Genomic DNA, 21863 nt, shown 5'->3' on the forward strand with positions numbered 1-21863 from the left:
CACTGCCAGACAACTGATCTCCAAGGGATACTACATGGCAAGCATAGATATCAAAGATGCTTACTATTTGGTACCCATTCATAAAGATTACTTTAAATATCTGAAATTTATCTGGAGGGGCCAGCTATGGCAGTACCGAGCTTTGCCCAATGGTTTAACGACAGCTCCCAGACTATTTACGAAAATTCTTAAAGTGGCCATGAAGAAATTGAGAGAACTAAAACATTTAGTAGTGGCCTATCTGGACGATGTTCTCATATTAGGAAGAACACGGGAACAAGCTGTCGCAGGAGTGTTAGCCACTAAACAACTCCTTGAAACTTTGGGTTTTATCCTCCACCCAGATAAATCAATATTGGAGCCTACTACTAACATGGATTACTTAGGCTTCACTATTGACACGATTCACATGACTGTCACTCTGCCCAGAAACAAAACAGTTTCACTCATTGAAGCTTGTAGCCATTTAATTGCCACACCGCAACCTAGAATACGGCATGTAGCCAGAGTTATTGGCTCTATAGTAGCAGCATTTCCGGCTGCCCAACATGGGCCCTTGCATTATCAAAATCTACAAAGAGCAAGGACTCATGCATTACGCCTTCATAGGGGGCATTATGATCGCAAAATGGATTTACCCGCTGAAGCCAAATCAGAACTTCAGTGGTGGGTTGACAATATTTGGCACAGTCACAGTCCTATCACCGTAACCAATCCTAACATAACCATTGCAACGGATGCCAGTGCTTTAGGCTGGGGAGCTACTAACTCCAAAGACAGCACACTGGGCATTAACTTTTTGGAAATGCTCGCCGCCTTTTATGGGCTAAAAGCATATGCATCTGGTATGCGACACGTGCATGTTAGAATTATGATCGACAACACTACGGCAGTATCTTATATCCAGCACATGGGTGGCATTAAATCAGTATCATGCGACAAATTAACTGCTATAATCTGGCAATGGTGTGTCGAGAGACATATTTGGCTATCAGCTGCCTATTTACCAGGCAAGCTAAATTTAGTGGCGGACACCAGGTCACGAAAATTCAACGACAACATCGAATGGATGTTGGACCCAAAATCATTTGCTAAAATTATCAAGCAATATGGTACGCCAGATATAGATTTGTTTGCGTCTAGGTTAAATCACCAACTACCCATGTATGTGGCTTGGGAACCAGACCCAGAGGCAGCAGCGGTAGATGCCTTCACGCTGGACTGGGGAAATTTCTTTTTCTATGCTTTCCCTCCCTTCTGCCTCATCAGTCGGGTACTCCAGAAAATTAAGGCAGACTCAGCCTCTGGCATTCTGGTCGTGCCCGACTGGCCTACCCAACCATGGTTCCCAATGTTCCACGACATGGTGGTAGAGACACCAATGGTCCTTCAACACCACCCCCAATTATTGACTCACCCGGTAACTGGCATTAGCCATCCATGCCACCAAAAATTGAAACTCCTGGTTTCCAGATTTTGAACAGGCCTTACCGCGGATTGGGGTTATCAGACAGAACAATCACCACCATGTCGGCATCCCTGCGAGTTTCCACCAAGAAACAGTACCTGACCTTCATCAGGAAATGGGAACAGTACTGTCTGGACGCAGGGACATCCTACACGACGACTTCGATCTCGGATGTGCTGGAGTTCCTGGCCCACCTGCACCATGATCTCAAGATGAGCTACAGTGCCATCAATACGGCTCGGAGCGCACTGTCCGCATACCTCATGCCGATAGAACAGCATAGTGTGGGATCCCACCCTCTAGTCATCAGACTCCTTAAGGGGATCTTTAATACCAAACCCCCTACACCTAGATACACTCACATGTGGGATGTGAGTGTAGTTCTCACACACCTTCGAGGTTGGCCTCCGGTGGGATCCCTGAGCCTGGAACAGGCCACTTACAAAACCCTCATGCTCATGGCGCTTGTCTCAGCTCAAAGGGTTCAGTCGCTCCATCAGCTTAATCTGAACTACATGGTGACCACCCCAGATACCATTACTTTCACCATGCCGGGGTTGGTAAAACAAAGTAGACCAGGTACATCAAACTCCCCGTTGATCTTCCGGGCTTACCCTCCAGAACCTAGGCTGTGTGTGGTGACCCACCTTCATCATTATCTAGACACAACCCAAACGCTAAGAGGGAGAGAGAAAGCCTTATGGGTTAGCCACAGAAAGCCTTTTGGACGGGTAACCAGTCAAACATTATCCAGATGGTTGAAACAGGTCCTCAGCATGGCAGGGATTAACACAAATGTTTTTAAATCCCATTCAACCAGGGCAGCGTCCACCTCAGCGGCGGATAGGATGCAGGTTCCCCTCGACCACATCCTCAGAGCAGCGGGATGGTCAAGGGAATCGACATTCCAACGATTTTACAACAAACCGCTGATGGAACAGGACGTCTTTGCGGATACCGTTTTAAAAACCGCAAAGTTATGATTTAAAGCCCATGGGAGCTATTTTGTTTTTTGTTATAGTTAATAAATATTTCTTTTATAACTAAACAAACTTGTTGGTCTCTAGCTACCACTTCCTCCCTCGATGATCTTTCGGCAGTGAGTGATATAACTGTTACACGGTTTGAAATCACAGACCTTTGAAGTCTTCACGTAGTCACTCACGTGACTCCGAAGTAAAATAGTAAGATTAAGCGAGTACTTACCAGTACGAAGTTTGATCTGTATTTTATGAGGAGTTACGATGAGGGATTACGTGCCCTCCGCTCCCACCCTCATTATATAGATCAAATTCGGACTAATGTCTCGTTGGTCTTCACTATCTTTACTTCAACTAGTGTCTATCTGTGATTCCACACCGCTGCTTGGAAGTATGCCGCGCCTGCGTGCTGGGTGGGTTCTTCACGTAATCCCTCATCGTAACTCCTCATAAAATACAGATCAAACTTCGTACTGGTAAGTACTCGCTTAATCTTACTATTCATCACCAATTAATCTTGAACACTGCAACCTCAGTTCCACAATGAACAATATGTGGTGAACCCTGTAATTAAGTTCCTGGCACTTCCATCTGTGTTTAAAATACCATAGATTTAATCTTATTTAAAAGACAAAACAATTCTCCTTCTTGATGAGGAACCCTAATTTATTCATTGCGTAGTGTTAGTCTTGTGGTAAATTTAGATAATGCATCCAAATAACACGGCCTTAATTTTAGGCTCCGTAATTAGATCAAGTCTGCACCTCTCATTTACAGTCAAAATCAAATCTAATAACTTTGTGCAGTGTGGAAGATTAAATCATATTGGAATCCCAACTCGGGGATGTCGCAGAGGGCAAGGTTAGGGTTTAGTCTTAGTATTTTTGTTAGTTTTAAAGCTACGGCGCGGAAACGGGCCCTACGGCCCACCGAGTCCGCGCTGGCCAGCGATCCTCGCACACTAAAGGGGCTGTCCCACTGTACGAGTTCATTCAAGAGCTCTCCAGAGTTAAAAAAAAAATCAAACTCGTGGTAACACGTAGACTGTACGTAGCGGGTACGTCGGAGCTCGGGGACGTCTCTTAGCGGCTCGTAACGCTAACGGCAGGTACTCGGGAAACGCGGTAAGCTCGGGAAGACTCGTGAAGATTTTTCAACATGTTGAACAATGTCCACGAGAGCCCCGAGTACCCACAAGCGGCCATTACCGTAAATCTCCGAATTCGAATCAAGGGAAAACTCGGGAGAACTCTTGAATTAACTCGTACAGTGGGACAGCCCCTTAACACTATCTTATACACACTCGGGACAATTTACACTTATACCAAGCCAATTTACTTATATACCTGGAGGTCTTTGGAGTGTGGGAGGAAACCGAAGATCTCGGAGAAAACCCACGAGGTTCACAGGGAGAGCGTGCAAACTCTGTAAAGACAGCACCCGTAGTCGGGATCAAACCCTGGTCTCTGGTGCTGCAAGCGCTGTAAGGCAGCAACTCTACCGCTGCGCCACCAGTTCAGTTTAGTTCATTGTCACGCGTGTCGAGGTACAGTGAAAAGCTTTATCGAGTCAGCGGAAAGACGATACATGATTACAGTCGAGCCATTCACAGTTCACAAATACATGATAAAGGGAATAACGTGATGAATATTTAGTGCAAAATACAGTCCAAGGGTCAACAATGAGGTAGATAGTAGTTCAGCACTGCTCCCTGTGGTAGGATGGTTCTGTTGCCTGATAACAGCCGGGAAGAAACTGTCCCTGAATCTGGAGGTGTGCGTTTTCACACTTCTGTACCTCTTGCCCGATGGGAGAGGGGAGAAGAGGGAGTGGCCGGGGTGAGACTCGTCCCTGTTCAATTCCACAAAGTATTTTGCAGATGCAGGTTTAAACCAAAGATAGACACAAAAAGCTGGAGTTACTCAGCGGGACAGGCAGCATCTCTGGAGAGAAGGAATGGGTGACGTTTCGGGTCGAGACCCTTCTTCAGACTGGTTAGGGAACATCGATTTTAATTCTGTGTGTGTGTGTGTTTGTGTGTCTGTGTGATCGTGCTAGCGTACGGGATGATCGCTGGTCGGCGCGGACTCGATGGGCTGAAGGGCCTGTTGCCACGCTGTAAACTAAACAATATAACCATATAACAATTACAGCACGGAAACAGGCCATCTCGGCCCTACAAGTCCGTGCCGAACAACTTTTTCTTTCCCTTAGTCCCACCTGCCTGCACTCATACCATAACCCTCCATTCCCTTCTCATCCATATGCCTATCCAATTTATTTTTAAATGATACCAATGAACCTGCCTCCACCACTTCCACTGGAAGCTCATTCCACACCGCTACCACTCTCTGAGTAAAGAAGTTCCCCCTCATATTACCCCTAAACTTCTGTCCTTTAATTCTGAAGTCATGTCCTCTTGTTTGAATCTTCCCTACTCTCTATACACCAAGGGAGAGTGAGAGATAGAGAAACATAAAACGTTATAACATTATTCAATGTTTGTGAAACTCACAGTTCTTTCCGAAATATGTACGAAATGTTCAGGGTTTTGAGTTAGTAGCCAAATAAACCTAAATGCCCAATATCCTCTCCACACTCATGATGTGTCAGCAACGTGTACAGAGGATGTTATTCCAAAGACATCCGTTACAACAACGGCAGTGAATGGTCTGGCCCTGGGGAGTGGTGTAGAGCAGAGAGGAGCGAGGAGTACAAGTACATTGTGCTGTCAAAGTGGCTCTGCAAGTAGATAGGGTGATGAAGAAGGCTTTGGGGAGGAATACGTCGGGGACATTATGCCGCAGTTGCACAAGACGCTGGTTAGACGGCGCTTGGAGCATCGCGTACAATTGTGGTCGTAGGAAAGATGCCATTAATCTGGAATGCGCGCAGAGAAGTCTTGAAGTCGAGAGAGTTTTAGACAATAGACAATAGGTGCAGGAGTAGGCCTTTCAGACCTTCGAGCCAGCACCGCCATTCAATGTGATCATGGCTGATCATCCCCAATCAGTACCCCATTCCTGCCTTCTCCCCATATCCCCTGACTCTGCTATTTTTAAGAGCCCTTTTTTTAAAAGCTAGTGGACTCGGGGGATATGGGGAGAAGGCAGGAACGGGGTACTGATTGGGGATGATCAGCCATGATCACATTGAATGCCGGTGCTGGCTCGAGGGACCGAATGGCCTACTCCTGCACCTATTGTCTATTGAAAGCACCAGGGGAACTGTATCCTTATTCCATCTGGGAGGACGGACAGTTGGAGAAAAACTTCAAAACACAGAGGAGACACAGGTGAGAGAAGGCGAGAAACCATGTTCACTAAGCAATGAGGACATTTCAGATGTTCTGGGATGGAAAGCCTCATGTTGGGAGCAGTTGCAGTAGAAACTGAGTAATTGAGAGCAGGGGATAATGTCATTGCAAGAGGCAAGGTGGGAGAAAGTGTAAACCAGAGGTACATGTGTTTTCTTCCATATATATGTACCGAGTTCCTCTTTTATGACAATAGACAATAGACAATAGGTGCAGGAGTAGGCCATTCGGCCCCTCGAGCCAGCACCGCCATTTAATGTGATCATAGCTGATCATCCCCAATCAGTACCCCGTTCCTGCCTTCTCCCCATATCCCCTGACTCCGCTATCTTTAAGAGCCCTATCTAGCTCTCTCTTGAAAATATCCAGAGACCCAGCCCTCCTGAGGCAGAGAATTCCACAGCCTCGCAACTCTCTGTGTGAAAAAGTCTCAGTTCCAAATGGCTTACCCCTTATTCTTAAATGGTGGCCACTGGTTCTGGACTCCCCCAACATCGGGAACATGTTTCCTGCCTCTAGCGTGTCCAAGCCCTTCACAATCTTATATGTTTCGATAAGATCCCCTCTCATCCTCCTAGGCTCCAGAGTGTACAAGCCCAGCTGCTCCATTCTCTCAGCATATGACAGTCCCGTCATCCTGGGAATTAACCTTGTAAACCTACGCTGGGCTCCCTCAATAGGAAGAAAGTCCTTCCTCAAATTAGGGGACCAAAACTGCGCACAATACTCCAGGTGTGGTCTCACTAGGGCTCTGTACAACTGCAGAATGACCTCTCGATCCTATGACAAAAAAATTGCAAATATTCCCCTCCCCCCACCATGCTCATGTGTGTGTGCACACACACACACATATACACACACACAATTATCTTTGACAGCTGTCATTTTAAAATGCAAAACTACATATGAAGAGTAGCATTGAACACATTTGCATTCAATGCTTTCTACAAACAAGCGTTTGTGTGGAATGTATGACATGCAAATATATTCCAGAAGATCAAATTCGGGATGATAGATGGACTTACATGGAATTATGTTTGCTGAGCATGTGCAGGCAGCAGACAACATCTCCAAGGCACTAAATGATCTATATATATATTACTGTACATAATGTAAAGATATTAGTGGAAGACAATGGCGATTAACAAAGAAAATAAGTGGTTTTCGGAGAAAAATCGGGCATCAAGCAGTGAGAATGTGTTGTGTAGACGATAGGTGCAGGAGTAGAGGCCATTCGGCCCTTCGAGCCAGCACCGCCATTCAATGTGATCATGGCTGATCATCCCCAATCAGTACCCCATTCCTGCCTTCTCCCCATATCCCCTGATTCCGCTATTTTTGAGAGCCCTATCTAGCTCTTCTTGAAAGCATCCAGAGAATCTGCCTCCACCGCCCTCTGAGGCAGAGAATTCCACAGACTCACTGTAAGTCAGAATGGACTCTACATGTGAGAAAAAGTGTTTCCTCGTCTCCGTTCTAAATGGCTTACTCCTTATTCTTAAACTGTGTGGCCCCTGGTTCTGGACTCCCCCAACATCGCGAACTTGTTTGCTGCCTCTAGCGTGTCCAAACTTTTATAGGTTTCAATAAGATCCCCTCTCAGCATTTTCTTTATATCACGTAAAATGAATCAAACTGGCTGGAGTCCAGTTTCTCCGATAATGGGGATCGCAGGGAATGCCGAGACGGACCGCCTCTCCGCACATTTGCCCGAACATAGTTGACCTACTTCAGGATGTAGCGTCCATTCTGACTTACAGTTGTCTCAGTGTGAAATGTTCACGTTCTTCCCGCGACTGTGTGCGTGTTTTCTCCACGTGATCAAGTTTCTTCCCATCTCCCAACATTGTGCCTAGTGATGTGAAGTCAAGTCAAGTCAACTTTGCAACAGCCGTAGCAACAACCTAGAGCTCAATGCTCTTAAGACAATGGAATTGATTGTAGACTTTAGGAGAGCTCCCTCTCCCCTCACCACACTCACCATCAACAACACCACTTTTAAGTTCCTGGGAACCATCATCTCCAAGGACATTAAGTTGGGGGCTACCATCGACTCCACTATCAAAAAGGCACAACAGAGGATGTACTTCCTGTGGCAGCTGAGGAAGCACAATCTGCCACAGGCAATGATGGTCCAATTCTACACGGCCATCGTAGAGTCTGTCCTCACCTTCTCCATCATGGTCTGGTTTGGCTCGGCCACCAAGCACGACACCTGGAGGCTGCAGCGAATCGTTCCATCAGCAGAGAAGGTTATTGGCTGCAACCTTCCATCCATTGATGAACTGTACACTGCAAGGGCCAGGAAGCGAGCGGGCAAGATCATCTCTGACCCCTCTCTGACCCTGGCCACAAACTCTTTGAATCACTTCCCTCTGGAAGGCGACTCCGGACTGTCAAAGCTGCCACAGCCAGACATAAAAAACAGTTTTTATCCACGAGTAGTTGCTCTACTCAACAGCCAAAAATCAGTAGCCTCCCTTTGATCTGATATTTTGTTGGTTCACATGCTTGATCAATGGTGTTTTATCATTCATGTTTTATTATTATTAATGTTTAGTATTTCCCGAGTCATTCGTAACTGTCACTGTATGTCATGTTGTCACTTGCGGGCGGAGCACCAAGGCAAATTCCTTGTATGTGAATACTTGGCCAATAAAACTTAGTTACTTTATTTTACTTACGCACTTACAAGATGTGAAGTGAAAGTGGCGATGCCTGCGGGATTGTGCAAAACAGGCTGAACAGAACAGAACCAGTATTTACATTTTTTAAAAAGACACAACAGTGTTTATCCCCTGGTGAGACTGGAGTTTACAGTCCTGAAGAGGTAAATGGTGAGAAATAACAGCCAACACACGTGTGAGAATAGGTTGCAAGGAAATGTGGGGGAAAGGGAATTATCTTAGAGCTGGCAGACTTAATGGGACCAATGTTCAAGAAGGAACTGCAAATGCTGGAAAAATCGAAGGCGGACAAAAATGCTGGAGAAACTCAGCGGGTGAGGCAGCATCTGTGGAGCGAAGGAATAGGTGACGTTTCGGGTCGAGACCCTTCTTCAGACTGATGAAGGAATAGGTGACGTTTCGGGTCGAGACCCGTAAGGGTCTCGACCCGAAACGTTACCTATTCCTTCGCTCCATAGATGATGGAGAAACTCATTAGACACTCATTAGAGTCCTTGGACCCATTAGAGGCTGGAAACATGTTCCCGATGGTGGGGGGGGGGGGGGGGGGGGGTAGGCCAGAACCATGGGCCACAGTTTAAGAATAAGGAGCAAGCCATTTAGAACGGAGACGAGGAAACACTTCTTCACACAATGAGTTGTGAGTCTGTGGAATTCTCTGCCTCAGAGGGCGGTGGAGTCCGGTTCTCTGGATGCTTTCAAGAGAGAGCTAGATAGGGCTCTTAAAGATAGCGGAGTCAGAGTCAGAGTCAGAGTCAGTTTAATTGTCATTTGGACCCCTGGAGGTCCAAACGAAATGCCGTTTCTGCAGCCATACATTACACACAAATAGACCCCAGACACAACATAATTACATTTTACATAAACATCCATCACATAGCTGTGATGGAAGGCCAAAAAAACTTATCTGGGGTCAGGGGATATGGGGAGAAGGCAGGAATGGGGCACTGATTGTGGATGATCGGCCATGATCACATTGAATGGCGGTGCTGGCTTAAAGGGCCGAATGGCCTCTACTCCTGCACCTATTGTCTAATGTCTAACACACACGCCTGGATCCAGGAGGACTGCAAAGCTTCAGTCTGATCTGTTGGATGGGAGATTATTTAACCTGTTCACTGCCAAGTTTTTTTTTCCCCCTCCACTATTGGCCATGACCAGAGAATACTCGGGGTTGGCACTGAACAGGTTAACCTTGTTTGTGGCGTGTGGCATAGTTTGCATGGTCTGGCATTTTGATCTATGATTTGGTGTTGGTGCTGCTGCCAGCGAGGCCCCTCTGTATTTTTTTCATCGATCACCCGGCTCAATAGTCACGAGTATAAAAATTGTCGAATTGTCATGTGTGTTGGCAGCAGAACATTCCAACGCTGCTGCAGCAGCAACTTGGTCGCTTGTGACCGTGCCAAGTGCCGTCCTCTCCCACCTGTATCTCCGTGCTGGTGGATCTACCGTGTCAGTGGGCGCAGCATAACCAGCCCAGGGACAATGATAGATCACTCTACCCGTAAACTGTGTATCTGTTCAGACAAGATCAACCTGTTTGTGAGACAACTCTCTCCCAACTTGGACACCGGCTCTCCCATATTCCTGAAGAGGTCTTTTCACCGATGAATGGGCTGGAAGTTGCTTTTCCCCCCCATCTATACTGGGCATCCAGGTAATCTATCTACTTTCTTTTACGTATCAGTTTGAAAGCACAGATGTCGGTCGGTACAACTGAGGGGCTTGCTCGGTCACAGCCGACGGCAATTTTTTGTCAACCAGCATCTGCAGTTCCTTTGTGGCGCAGTGGCTGCCAGAAACTCAGGTTCGATCCCGACTACGGGTGCTGTCTGTACGGAGTCTGTACGTTCTCTCCGTGACCTGCGTGGGTTTTCTCCGGGATCTCCAGTTTCCTCCCACGTTCCAAAGACAATAGACAATAGGTGCAGGAGGAGGCCATTCGGCCCTTCGAGCCAGCACCGCCATTCAATGTGATCATGGCTGATCATCCCCAATCAGTACCCCGTTCCTGCCTTCTCCCCATATCCCCTGACTCCGCTATTTTTAAGAGCCCTATCTAGCTCTCTCTTGAAAGTGCAGGTTTGTAGGTTAATTGGCTTGGCATAACTGTAAATTATCCCTGATGTGTGTGGGATAGTCTATGCGGGGGTCGCTGTTCAGCGCGGACTCGGTGGGCCGAAGGGCCTGTTTCCGCACTGTATTTCAAAACTAGACTATCTTTTTTTAATACAAGTTCCTCCAGTTATACAAAGTATTGCCGGGCTCACCTGGAACAAGGTAAACCACTCTGGATACTGCAATTTAGATAAGGTAGACACAAAATGCTGGAGTAACTCAGCGGGTGAGGCAGCATCTCTGGAGAGAAGGAATGGGCGCTTTTCCGGTCGAGACCCTTCTTTAGACAATTTAGCTAAATATATATATTCAACAAAGATCCAGCATCACAACAAGCATGCGAATTGCAAAGTGACTTAAACTTTGAAAGCACGAGTTATATTTCCTCAGGATATTTAATAGCTGGAACAGCAATTACCCTTTAACATTTGTTTGCATTGAATAATCAACTTAGAGCAAGTGTTTGATTTAGAACAGGTTCTACACCTTGCGAATAATGCAGATTCAAAATTCAACTCAAAGTCTCAAAGACGGATGATGCCTGAAAATTTTAAATTGTGATCAGGCATCAGTCAAACTCGAGGCCAAAATTGCCAGAATAACAACAAATTATTGTCATTCTGGCCATCGGGAGATCAGGTTGGTTATTGCTAACTTCTCTACATCTGTGGGACCAAGCGCAGGCTTGGCGATCGCTTCGCCCAACACCTCCGCTCAGTTCGCAATAACCAACCTGATCTCCCGGTGGCTCAGCACTTCAACTCCCCCTCCCATTCCGAATCAGACCTTTCTGTCCTGGGCCTCCTCCATGGCCAGAGTGAGGCCCAGCGCAAATTGGAGGAACAGCACCTCATATTTCGCTTGGGTAGTTTACACCCCAGCGTTATGAACATTGACTTCTCACTAGACAATAGGTGCAGGAGTAGGCCATTCGGCCCTTTAAGCCAGCACCGCCATTCAATGTGATCATGGCTGATCATCCACAATCAGTACCCCGTTCCTGCCTTCTCCCCATATCCCCTGACTCCGCTATCTTCAAGAGCCCTGTCTTGCTCTCTCTTGAAAGCATCCAGAGAACCACAGAATTCTCCAATTTCAGGTAGTCCTTGCTTTCTCCCTCCTTCCCCTCTCCCTCCCAACTCTACCCCAAGCCTACTGTCTCCGCCTCTTCCTTTCGTTACCACCCCAACATCAGTCTGAAGAAGGGTCTCGACCCAGACGCACTCAAGTGTACCGACATCGTTACATTCTTGCTTTACATTCGAACATTTACATCCCATTCACCAGCTAGAGATCTAGAGGCAAGAGGCACAGAGGTGTGAAAACGCACACCTCCAGATTCAGAGGGTTGACAAAAATGCTGGAGAAACTCAGCGGGTGAGGCAGCATCTATGGAGCGAAGGAATAGGTGACGTTTGTGGTGAATTTCTGGAACTCTCTGCCGCAGAGGGTAGTCGAGGCCAGTTCATTGGCTATATTTAAGAGGGAGTTAGATGTGGCCCTTATGGCTAAGGGGATCAGAGGGTATGGAGAGAAGGCAGGTACGGGATCAGCCATGATCATATTGAATGGCGGTGCAGGCTCGAAGGGCCGAATGGCCTACTCCTGCACCTAATTTCTATGTTTCTATGTTTTCGGGTCGAGACCCTTCTTCTTGAAGGAATAGGTGACGTTTCGGGTCGAGACCCTTCCGGGTCTCGACCCAAAACGTCACCTATTCCTTCGCTCCATAGATGCTGCCTCACCCGCAGAGTTTCTCCAGCATTTTTGTCTGCCTTCGATTTTTCCAGCATCTGCAGTTCCTTCTTAAAAGATACATCCAACATTATAGCTTGTAAGGAACCAGACATCTACAATTTACAGAAGCCAAAGGGACTCAATTTGTGTTCAAAGTATTAACAAAGAGAACCAAAATGGAATTGACAGCAACCCAGAATTGAAAATAATCTAGAAAGGACACAGCACAAAACTAAAGACTATTCATTAAAATTCATAGCAATTAAAAAAAAAAAATAGAACCTATTACTGTAAACTTGGGGGCTCTAATGTGGCATTTTCAAAGAGAAAAAAAAATCATCCTAGCCAATAATATAATCATTAAAGTGGATGAGTAGATCCTTGGCCAAAATAACAGAAGAGGTGGAAGGCACATGAAAGATTGCGTGGCAAATAGATTTGAAGGTGTAATTAAGCTAGGATGTAAAAATATAGATGTTTTTGTGGCTGGGCAGGAAATTACAAAGATTGGGAAAGGCGAGGGTATGGTGGGATTTGTGAACAGGAATGAACTTCTCGTTCTTCTAAACTGGAGTTAAGACAGATCTAACTGACCCAATCTGGGCAGCACAGTGGCACAGCTGCCTCATCAAGACTGGATAGACTTGGTTTATACTCTCTAGAATTTAGGAGATTGAGAGGGGATCTTATAGAAACTTACAAAATTCTTAAGGGGTTGGACAGGCTAGATGCAGGAAGATTGTTCCCGATGTTGGGGAAGTCCAGGACAAGGGGTCACAGTTTAAGGATAAGGGGGAAATCCTTTAAAACAGTGATGAGAAGAACTTTTTTCACACAGAGAGTGGTGAATCTCTGGAACTCTCTGCCACAGAGGGTAGTCGAGGCCAGTTCATTGGCTATATTTAAGAAGGAGTTAGATGTGGCCCTTGTGGCTAAGGGGATCAGGGGGTATGGAGAGAAGGCAGGTACGGGATACTGAGTTGGATGATCAGCCATGATCATATTGAATGGCGGTGCAGGCTCGAAGGGCCGAATGGCCTACTCCTGCACCTAATTTCTATGTTTCTATGTTTCTATCACAGCACCTCAGCTGCCGCAGCACTGCACCAGACGCCCAGGTTCGATCCTGACTTCGGGTGCTGTCTGTATGGAGTTTGCACGCTCTTCCTGTGTTTCCTCCAAGTGTTTTGGTTTTCGTCCCACCCTCAACAGATGCCCGAGGTTGACTGGCCTCTGTAAGTTGCCCCTTGTGTGTACTACACAAAATGAAGCTGGGAGGATCAAATCCTTCACATCCTCTTCAAATTATGGAGAGTCGGATTTCGCAAAATCTATGTACTACTAAAACTCTCATCTTGTTTGTTTGTGAATCTGCCTGTCGGTAATTCAGGGATGGCCTGAACTATGCCAAAACGGTACATGATAGCACTACAAATTTTTGGACCACCTTACTCACAATTGTCCTGTGGTGTGCTTTTTATTAAGTTTCGTTCAGACTGATGTTATATTTCACAAGTTATTCACATTTAAAACTTTACAAAACCCCACTTTGAGAACATTTTCTTCCATCTGCACTGGCAGTTGCAGCAATGACATCACAATGTTGCAATCCCAGGACACCGAGTCCTGGCAGTGCAATCACATTTATTTTTAACGTATAAATTAAATGAGGGTGAATAAGGGAAATGAGCCGCACGAGCACAGTTGGGGGCTATGGGTGAGTGGTGGAATAGTGCATGGGGGGAGCGGGTTGCATTGGGGGAAACGGGTGAGTGGTGGAATATAGCGTTGGGGAATGGGTTGCGTTGGGGGACCAGGCCTCCCATGTGACAGGGTCCCACTTCGTCCAGTATTTAGATAAAATTGAACAGTTGAGAGCAAAGCATTCCAGTTTAAACATGCAAAGGCAGCCTTTTGATGTTGAATTAATGGAATTTGTTGGTGGTTTAAAAGAAGTAGAGAAACATGATCGCTCATCTAAACTTACAGTACAAGAAGTCATCCCTGCTTATCCCAGAAATAGTAGAATTTGCAGCTATGATAATAACAGCCATACCACCCACTCAGCTCAGCGTAAAGAGACGGTTCTCCGCACTGAAAATTATTAAAATCAAATTTAAGGGTTTCAATGAAAGAGGATCTCGCAGAAGCAATTCTGTTCCTAAGGACAAGTTATTAATAAATTTTAGGTATGTACTTTTGTAACAAACTTAACTACCTATGTATTTACCTTTAATTTCTATTGCATGGGAATTTTTTTTTGTCATAATTTAGCCATTTAGCTCATACCTGTGGCCTTAGTTTAATACATTTTGGAATAATGCTATTATAATTTTTACTTAATTCAATGGAATTTTAATTTTGTCGTGGTCCTTTCTGTAATTTTGTTTTCGTTTAGCATAATGAATTATGTTTTATTTTTCAAAAATAAACAATTAAAAAAAGCCACAATAGCATAGCTACAACCACTAGACTGAAAACTTTAAGGACATGGGTTTAAAAGGTAGCCTGATGATTCATGTGGTTCTTATGAAATGCCATCTTGTGTAATGTCATCATAGCAGATTTAGAATGATTATACATAGGGGTCGGGGTCGGAGTCAGAGTCCAGGTCGGAGTTTTGGGTATCGACTCCACGGCCCTGCTTTACACAGAGGGTCTTGGAACGAGCCAAGAAGCAAGAATGTTTTATTATCAGACTAGACTAAGTGGGACCCGTTGGGTCTCAGTCACACGGGAGGCCTGGTCCCCCAACGCAACCCATTCCCCCAAACCAATGTTCCACCACTCGGGGGAGGAGGGGTGTAGGGGAAGGGAGTGTGGGGGTGTAGGGGAGGGGTAGGTGGAGGGAGGGGGGGAGGGGGGGGAGGGGGTGAGGGGGATGGGAGGGGGGGGGGGAGTGGGGGGAGGGGGTGTAGCGGAAGTGAGGGTGGGGGAGGGGGGGGGTAGGGGAAGGGGGGTGTGGGGGAGGGGGGGGTCTGTGGGGGGGGTAGGTGGGGGGGGCTGTGTGTGGGGAGGGGGGGGCTGTGGGGGGAGGGGGGTGTATGGGGGGGGGGGGGGTGAGGGGAGGGTGTGTGGGGGAGAGGGGGGGCTGTAGAGTAGAGGGGGCTGTGGGGGGGAGACCTGGTGGAGGGGGGGGCAACTTCAAAACATTCATAACTATTGTACTATTTCACCGATCGGAACAAAACTTATTTGACTTGCAGGAGAGGAGAATGGTGAGTAAGGTGGCAAAAAATCGTAGCGCTATGGGGGATCGTTTTTGCACAAATTTAATTAGAACGCAGACAGAAAATGGTCAAGATGAGAGTTTTAGTAATACACTAGACCAAGTGCAGACCCGTTGGGTCTTCTCCCCCAATGGTGTGATCCCCCAACCCAATATTCCACCATGCACCCGTCTCTTCCAACGGAACTGAACCCGTTCCCAAATGTAAGATTCCAGCATTCCCCTGCCTCCCTCAGCAGTGGATTTAAAAAAAATCCAATTGCCCCTCTCTGCCTGCTGCAGCAGTTCCAATTGCAATACCAATTGGCCCTCCCCCCTCCTGTTGAAGCACTTGCTGTGATATTCCATTGAGGTGAAAAGTTCAGAGTGTTCCTGTCTTGCAACTTTGTTTTGAAGTGTGATGGAAGCTGATAGGAAGGAGTGTATTGGGCATTGTGACATCACACGATGGAAACGAATCAAAAGGAAGAAAGGCAGCCGGCAGCCGGACGTACGGACGGCAGGCGACAGCCACAGAGTTTTATATAATAATAGATAGATAGAAGATAAAGATAGATGTCCCGAAATGGAACAAGAAAACAGTTCATAGAAACATAGAAACATAGAAATTAGGTGCAGGAGTAGGCCATTCGGCCCTTCGAGCCTGCACCGCCATTTAATATGATCATGGCTGATCATCCAACTCAGTATCCCGTACCTGCCTTCTCTCCATACCCCTCTGATCCCCTTAGCCACAAGGGCCACATCTAACTCCCTCTTAAATATAGCCAATGAACTGGCCTCGACTACCCTCTGCGGCAGAGAGTTCCAGAGATTCACCACTCTCTGTGTGAAAAAAGTTCTCCTCATCTCGGTTTTAAAGGATTTCCCCCTTATCCTTAAGCTGTGACCCCTTGTCCTGGACTTCCCCAACATCGGGAGCAATCTTCCTGCATCTAGCCTGTCCAACCCCTTAAGAATTTTGTAAGTTTCTATAAGATCCCCTCTCAATCTCCTAAACTCTAGAGAGTATAAACCAAGTCTATCCAGTCTTTCAGTGTACATAAAAACAGACAAATAAATAGACAATAATAGTACAGAAATAATGTCCACTAAACAATGTCCACAAGTCCATATAGAACGAGAAATGGGCGGGTGATGGGGAACCCTCCTTCAGACTGATTGAAGATTGAAGGGGTCGTCACCTGCCCATTCCATCCACAGATGCTGCCTGACCCACTAGGTTCTTCCAGCACTTTGTGCTTCGCTTGAGATTCCAGCACCTGCAGTTCCTTGTGTCTGCAGTAGTGCCACCCAGGGTGCAGGCTGAGGTACCATGTCCCAACATTACAACCCGAGACACCAGGAACTGCAGGCGCTGGTTTACAACAACAACAAAAAGACACAAAGTGCTGGAGTAATTTTAAAATCAATCATTAAAAAAAAAAAAAAAAATTGGGGGCCAACAAAATAAAGATGAATTCAAAATTGGGGGAGGGGACGGGAGAAAAGTGTTTCACTGTGCAATATAATATAATATTGTTCACTTCAATATAAACCTCTATAGTGTTTAAGAAGGAACTGCAGATGCTGGAGAATCGAAGGGTTTCGGCCCGAAACGTTGCCTATTTCCTTTGCTCCATAGATGCTGCTGCACCCGCTGAGTTTCTCCAGCTTTTTTGTAAACCTCTATAGTATTGGAGATGTCGACACACAGAATGGAAACAGGCCCTTCAGCCCATACCGGCCAAGATGCCCCATCTACACTCTTCCCACCTGCCCACATCCCTCTAAACCTTTCTCTCCCCTCACCCTCATTCTGAAGAAGGGTCTGGACCCAAAACGTCACGTATCCATTTTCGCCAGAGATGCTGCCTGTCCCGCTGAGTTACTCCAGTGTTTTGTGTCTATCTGCGGTGCAAACCTTCCTTCACACCAGTCTTTTAAATGTTGTTGGCGTATCTGCCCCAACTACCTCCTCTGGCAGCTCGTTCCATACACCCACCACCCACTGTGTGGAAAAAGGTTGCTCCTCCCGTATCTATTAAATGTATCCCATCCCCCCCCCCCCCCCCCCCCCCCCCCCTCACTGTTGTTGCCCCCTACCCTCGGGGGTAATGCATGGACGAATGAATCAGTTTGCTGGCCAAATATTCACATACAAGGAATTTGCCTTGGTGCTCCGCCCGCAAGTGTCAACATGACATACAGTGACAGTTAGGAATGACACATAAAACACGAAACATTAAAATCCACTGCAATCACCCTGACGATAGACACAAGATGCTGGAAAAACTCAGCGGGACAGGCGCGTCTCTGGAGAGAAGGGACGGGGCGAGACCATTCACCCTGTTCTGGGTCCGTTCCAATCGTTTGCAGTGGAAACCTCTGCATTACTGCAGCCACCCTGGTATGGCAGGGATAGGGGGAGGGGGAGAGAGGAGGGGTGAGAGAGAGGAGGGGGAGAGAGAGAAGAGAGGGGGGGGAGAGAGGGAGAGAGAGAGAGGGAGAGAGGGGGAGAGACAGAGGGGGAGAGAGAGGGAGAGGGGAGAGAGAGGGGGAGGGGGAGAGGGAGAGAGAGAGGGAGGGAGAGGGAGAAGGCAGAGAGAGAGGGAGAGAGGGAGGGGGGAGAGAGAGGGGGAGAGAGAGGGGAGGAGAGAGAGGGAGAGGGGGGGGGGAGAGGGGGGGGAGGGAGAGGAGGGGAGAGGAGAAGAGAAGGAGGGAGGAGGAGGAATCTGAGAGAGGGGGGGGGAGAGGGAGGGAGAGGGAGAGGGAGAGAGAGGGATAGGGAGAGGGGGAGAGGGGGGGGAGGAGAGAGAGGGAGAGAGGGAGAGGGGGGGAGGAGAGGGAGTCATCGGAGGGGGGGAGAGGGAGAGGCGTGGGAGAGGGGAGGAGAGGGGGGAGGGAGGGAGAGAGGAAAGAGGGAGGGGAGAGAGGGAGGAGAGGGGAGAGTAGGGGGAGCTGGGATAGGGAGAGGGGGGGGAAGAGGGGAGAGAGGGGAAAAGGGGTGAGGGATAGAGGGGAGAGGGAGAGCGGGGATAGGGTTGAGGGCGGGAAGAGAGGGGGGAGGAGAGGAGGGGTGAGAGTTGTTGAGTAGGGTTGGTAGAGCAGGGGGTGCCAACCAGGTTACCGGGTGCGTAGCTAGAGGCGGGCGAGCTGTGCGGCCCGGCACCGGAGATCTGCTCGCTGATTCTGTCCTAAGGTCACCCCGGTGGCCTCTTTCGCCCTTTGAAGAGAGGACATGAGCCGGCCTTCACTGCGGGACCCGAGCCCCGTCCCGCGTCCCCGTCCCGCACACCACAAAAACCCGCACTGCGCCAACCTCTTTCCCCCGTACACACACTCGCACATCTCCCCTCCCTCTCCCTTCCAAGCCCTTTCATCCTCCACACCCTTCTCCACACCCCTCCTCTCCTCGGGACTCACTCACTGCCCTCGATTTTCTCACTCCCAGCCCACTCTCATCCCCCCCCCTCTTATTACTCCCCTCTTTCTTATACCTTTCCTTCTCTCCTTCCCTCTCCTTTCTGCTCCATTCTCTCTCCCTCACCTCTCCCCTCCCTCTCTCTCTCTCTCCCTCTCTCTCCTCCCTCTCACTCCTCCCCTCTTATCTTCCTCCCTCCATCTCCCTCTCTTTCCCTCCACTCTCTCTCCTCCCTCTCTACCAAGTCTCCCCTCCCTATCTATCTTCCTCCCTCCCCTCTCCTCTCACCTCTCCGTCCCCTCTCTCCTCCTCTCTTTCTCCATCTCTCTGCTCCCTCCTCTCTCTCTGCTCCCTCTCCTCTCTTCCCTCTCCTCCCCTCTCTCTCTCTCCCCCCCATCCTCTCTCTTATCCCTCCCTCTCTCTTATCCTCCCTACTCCTCTCTTCTCTCCCCCTCTCTCTCCCTCCCCTCTCTCCTCCCTCTCTTCTCTCCCCTCTCCTCTCTCTTATCTCTCCTTTTAGTCCTCTCCCTCTCTCTCACTTCTCACTTTATCCTCACTCTCTCTGTCTCATTCCCCCTCCGTCACTCACCTCTCTCTATCTCCTCCCTCCCCTCCTCCCTCTCCCTTCCTCCCCCACCTCTCCACACCCTCCCTCCTCTCCCCTCCCTTCTCTCCCCTACCTCTCTTCCCCCCTCCCTCTTCTCTCCCCCTCCCCTCACTCACCTCCCTCTCCCTCTCCCCCTCTCCCTCCCTCTCCCTTCCTCCTCTCTCTCTCTCCCCCTCCTCATGCACCTCCCTCCCTCGTCCCGCACCCTTTCTCTCACACACTCCTCACTCCTTTCTCCCACTCCAGCAGCAAACAGTACAGGAGTGTCCCTGCACCAACACACCCACCCCTGCCCATCTTTACTCCCCCCACCCCCCTACAAACTGTAACAGACTAACTCCACCCCAGTCCCCGCTCTGCACGAGAGGAGATCCCATTGTGTAATAAAAGCAGAGATGACTGGAATTAAAACTCAGCCGGTCAGGCAGCATCTGTGGAGGAAGAGAAACGAACGGTTCTGAACCTTCCCATACCTCTCGTTTCCCTCTCCCCCGACTCTCAGTCTGAGGAAGGGTCTCCACCCGAATCGTCACCCATTCCTTCTCTCCAAAGATGCCGCCTGTCCCGCTGAGTTACTCCAGCATCTTGTTGTATCCGTCAGGATTAAGTTGTGCGGGAAGGAACTGCAGATGCCGGATTACACTGAAGATAGACACAAAATGCTGGAGTAACTCAGCGGGTCAGGGAGCATCTCTGGAGAGAAGGAACGGGTGAAGTTTCGGCTCGAGACCCTTCTTCAGATGAAAGTATTATTTAAAAGCTTTACCTTTATTATTGTTTTACCTGCTCTCCAAATAAATCAGACGCACAAAATACCACGGTGGCACAGCGGTAGAGTTGGTGCATCACAGAGCCGGAGACCCGGGTTACATCCTGTATGTTTTCCCTGTTACTGTGTGGGTTTTCTCCGAGATCTTCGGTTTCCTCCCACACATGATATATGGATGGGCGAGGGAGGGAGGGAGGGGGGCAGGAGTTAGGATGGATCAGTTAACCAGAGAGATCCAGGAAAACTTGCTCCAATTAGTTTGTAATTGCGTGGGTTTTCTCCGAGATCTTCGGTTTCCTCCCACACTCCAAAGACGTGCAGGTTTGTAGCTTAATTGGCTTGGTTATAAATGTAAATTGTCCCTAGTGTGTGTAGAATAGTGTTAGTGTGCGGGCATTGCTGGTCGGCACGGACTCGGTGGACCGAAGGGCCTGTTTCCGTGCTGTATCTCTAAAACATACACAGATAGAATCAAGTCAAACTCCAATCAAGCGGAGATGTAGATACAATGAACTGCAGATGCTGCTTTAAAAGAAAGGCACAAAGTGCTGGAGTAACTGAGTGGGTCGGGCAGCATCTGTGGAGAACATGAGTAGATGATGTTTGGGTGACTAAATATATTCCATACTCCACTCCCTACACACCAGGGGCAACTGGCAGAGGACATAGAAACATAGACAATAGGTGCAGGAGCAGGCCATTCGGCCCTTCGAGCCAGCACCGCCATTCATTGTGATCATGGCTGATCGTCCCCTATCAATAACCCGTGCCTGCCTTCTCCCCATATCTCTTGACTCCACTAGCCCCCAGAGCTCTATGTAACTCTCTCTTAAATCCATCCAGTGACTTGGCCTCCACTGCCCTCTGTGGCAGGGAATTCCATAAATTCACAATTCTCTGGGTGAAAAAGTTTTTTCTCACCTCAGTCTTAAATGACCTGCCCTTTATTCTAAGACTGTGTGTGGCCCCTGGTTCCGGACTCGCCCAACATTGGGAACATTTTTCCTGCATCGAGCTTTTTATAATTTTAGATGTTTCTATAAGATGCCCCCCATCATCCTTCCAAACTCCAGTGAATACAAGCCTAGTCTTTTCGAACTTTCCTCATATGACAGTCCCGCCATCCCAGGACCAATGAACCTACAAACCCGCACGTCTTATGGGGAGGAAACCCACGCACATGGTCACAGGGAGAACGTGCAAACACCACACACACAGGCGTGGTCAGAATTGAACCGGGGTCTCTGGCGCTGTGAGGCAGCAGCTCAACCAGCTTAAGGCATATGCAGATGAGCAGTAAAACGGGGTTTAAAGCAGAATGGGAAATTGTAGAGCAGACAATATTATGCATGGACACTGCCATCTGCACCCTGAAATGTCTGCATTAAAATCTCCATGAAGGGAAATGTGCCCAGCCCTGTATTTGGAGCGATGAATGATTACAGTGTCTCTTTATGGCAGACAACTGCATTTATAGTGAAAATCATTTCATAAAATTACCCATTTGAATGCTAGTCAATTGTTAAAAATTGTAAGTAGGCCAGAT

The 21863-nt window shown here is 48.0% G+C and overlaps 1 protein-coding gene across 2 annotated transcripts in view; it reads right to left on the minus strand.

Annotated features, from left to right (window-relative positions):
* Positions 1-20434, minus strand: part of LOC129705022 (plasmanylethanolamine desaturase-like) — a 135899-nt gene extending 115465 nt beyond the window's left edge. Inside the window, exon 1 of one of the 2 annotated variants that reach the window (XM_055648395.1) lies at positions 20332-20434. The gene's annotated coding sequence lies outside the window, so the exon portion shown is untranslated. The remainder of the gene's footprint in view (positions 1-20331) is intronic. The other variant, XM_055648396.1, reaches the window with a different exon arrangement.
* Positions 20435-21863: the final 1429 nt, after the last annotated feature.

Source organism: Leucoraja erinacea, chromosome 17, assembly GCF_028641065.1.
Source record: "Leucoraja erinacea ecotype New England chromosome 17, Leri_hhj_1, whole genome shotgun sequence".
In the NCBI taxonomy this organism is placed as follows: Eukaryota; Metazoa; Chordata; class Chondrichthyes; order Rajiformes; family Rajidae; genus Leucoraja; species Leucoraja erinaceus.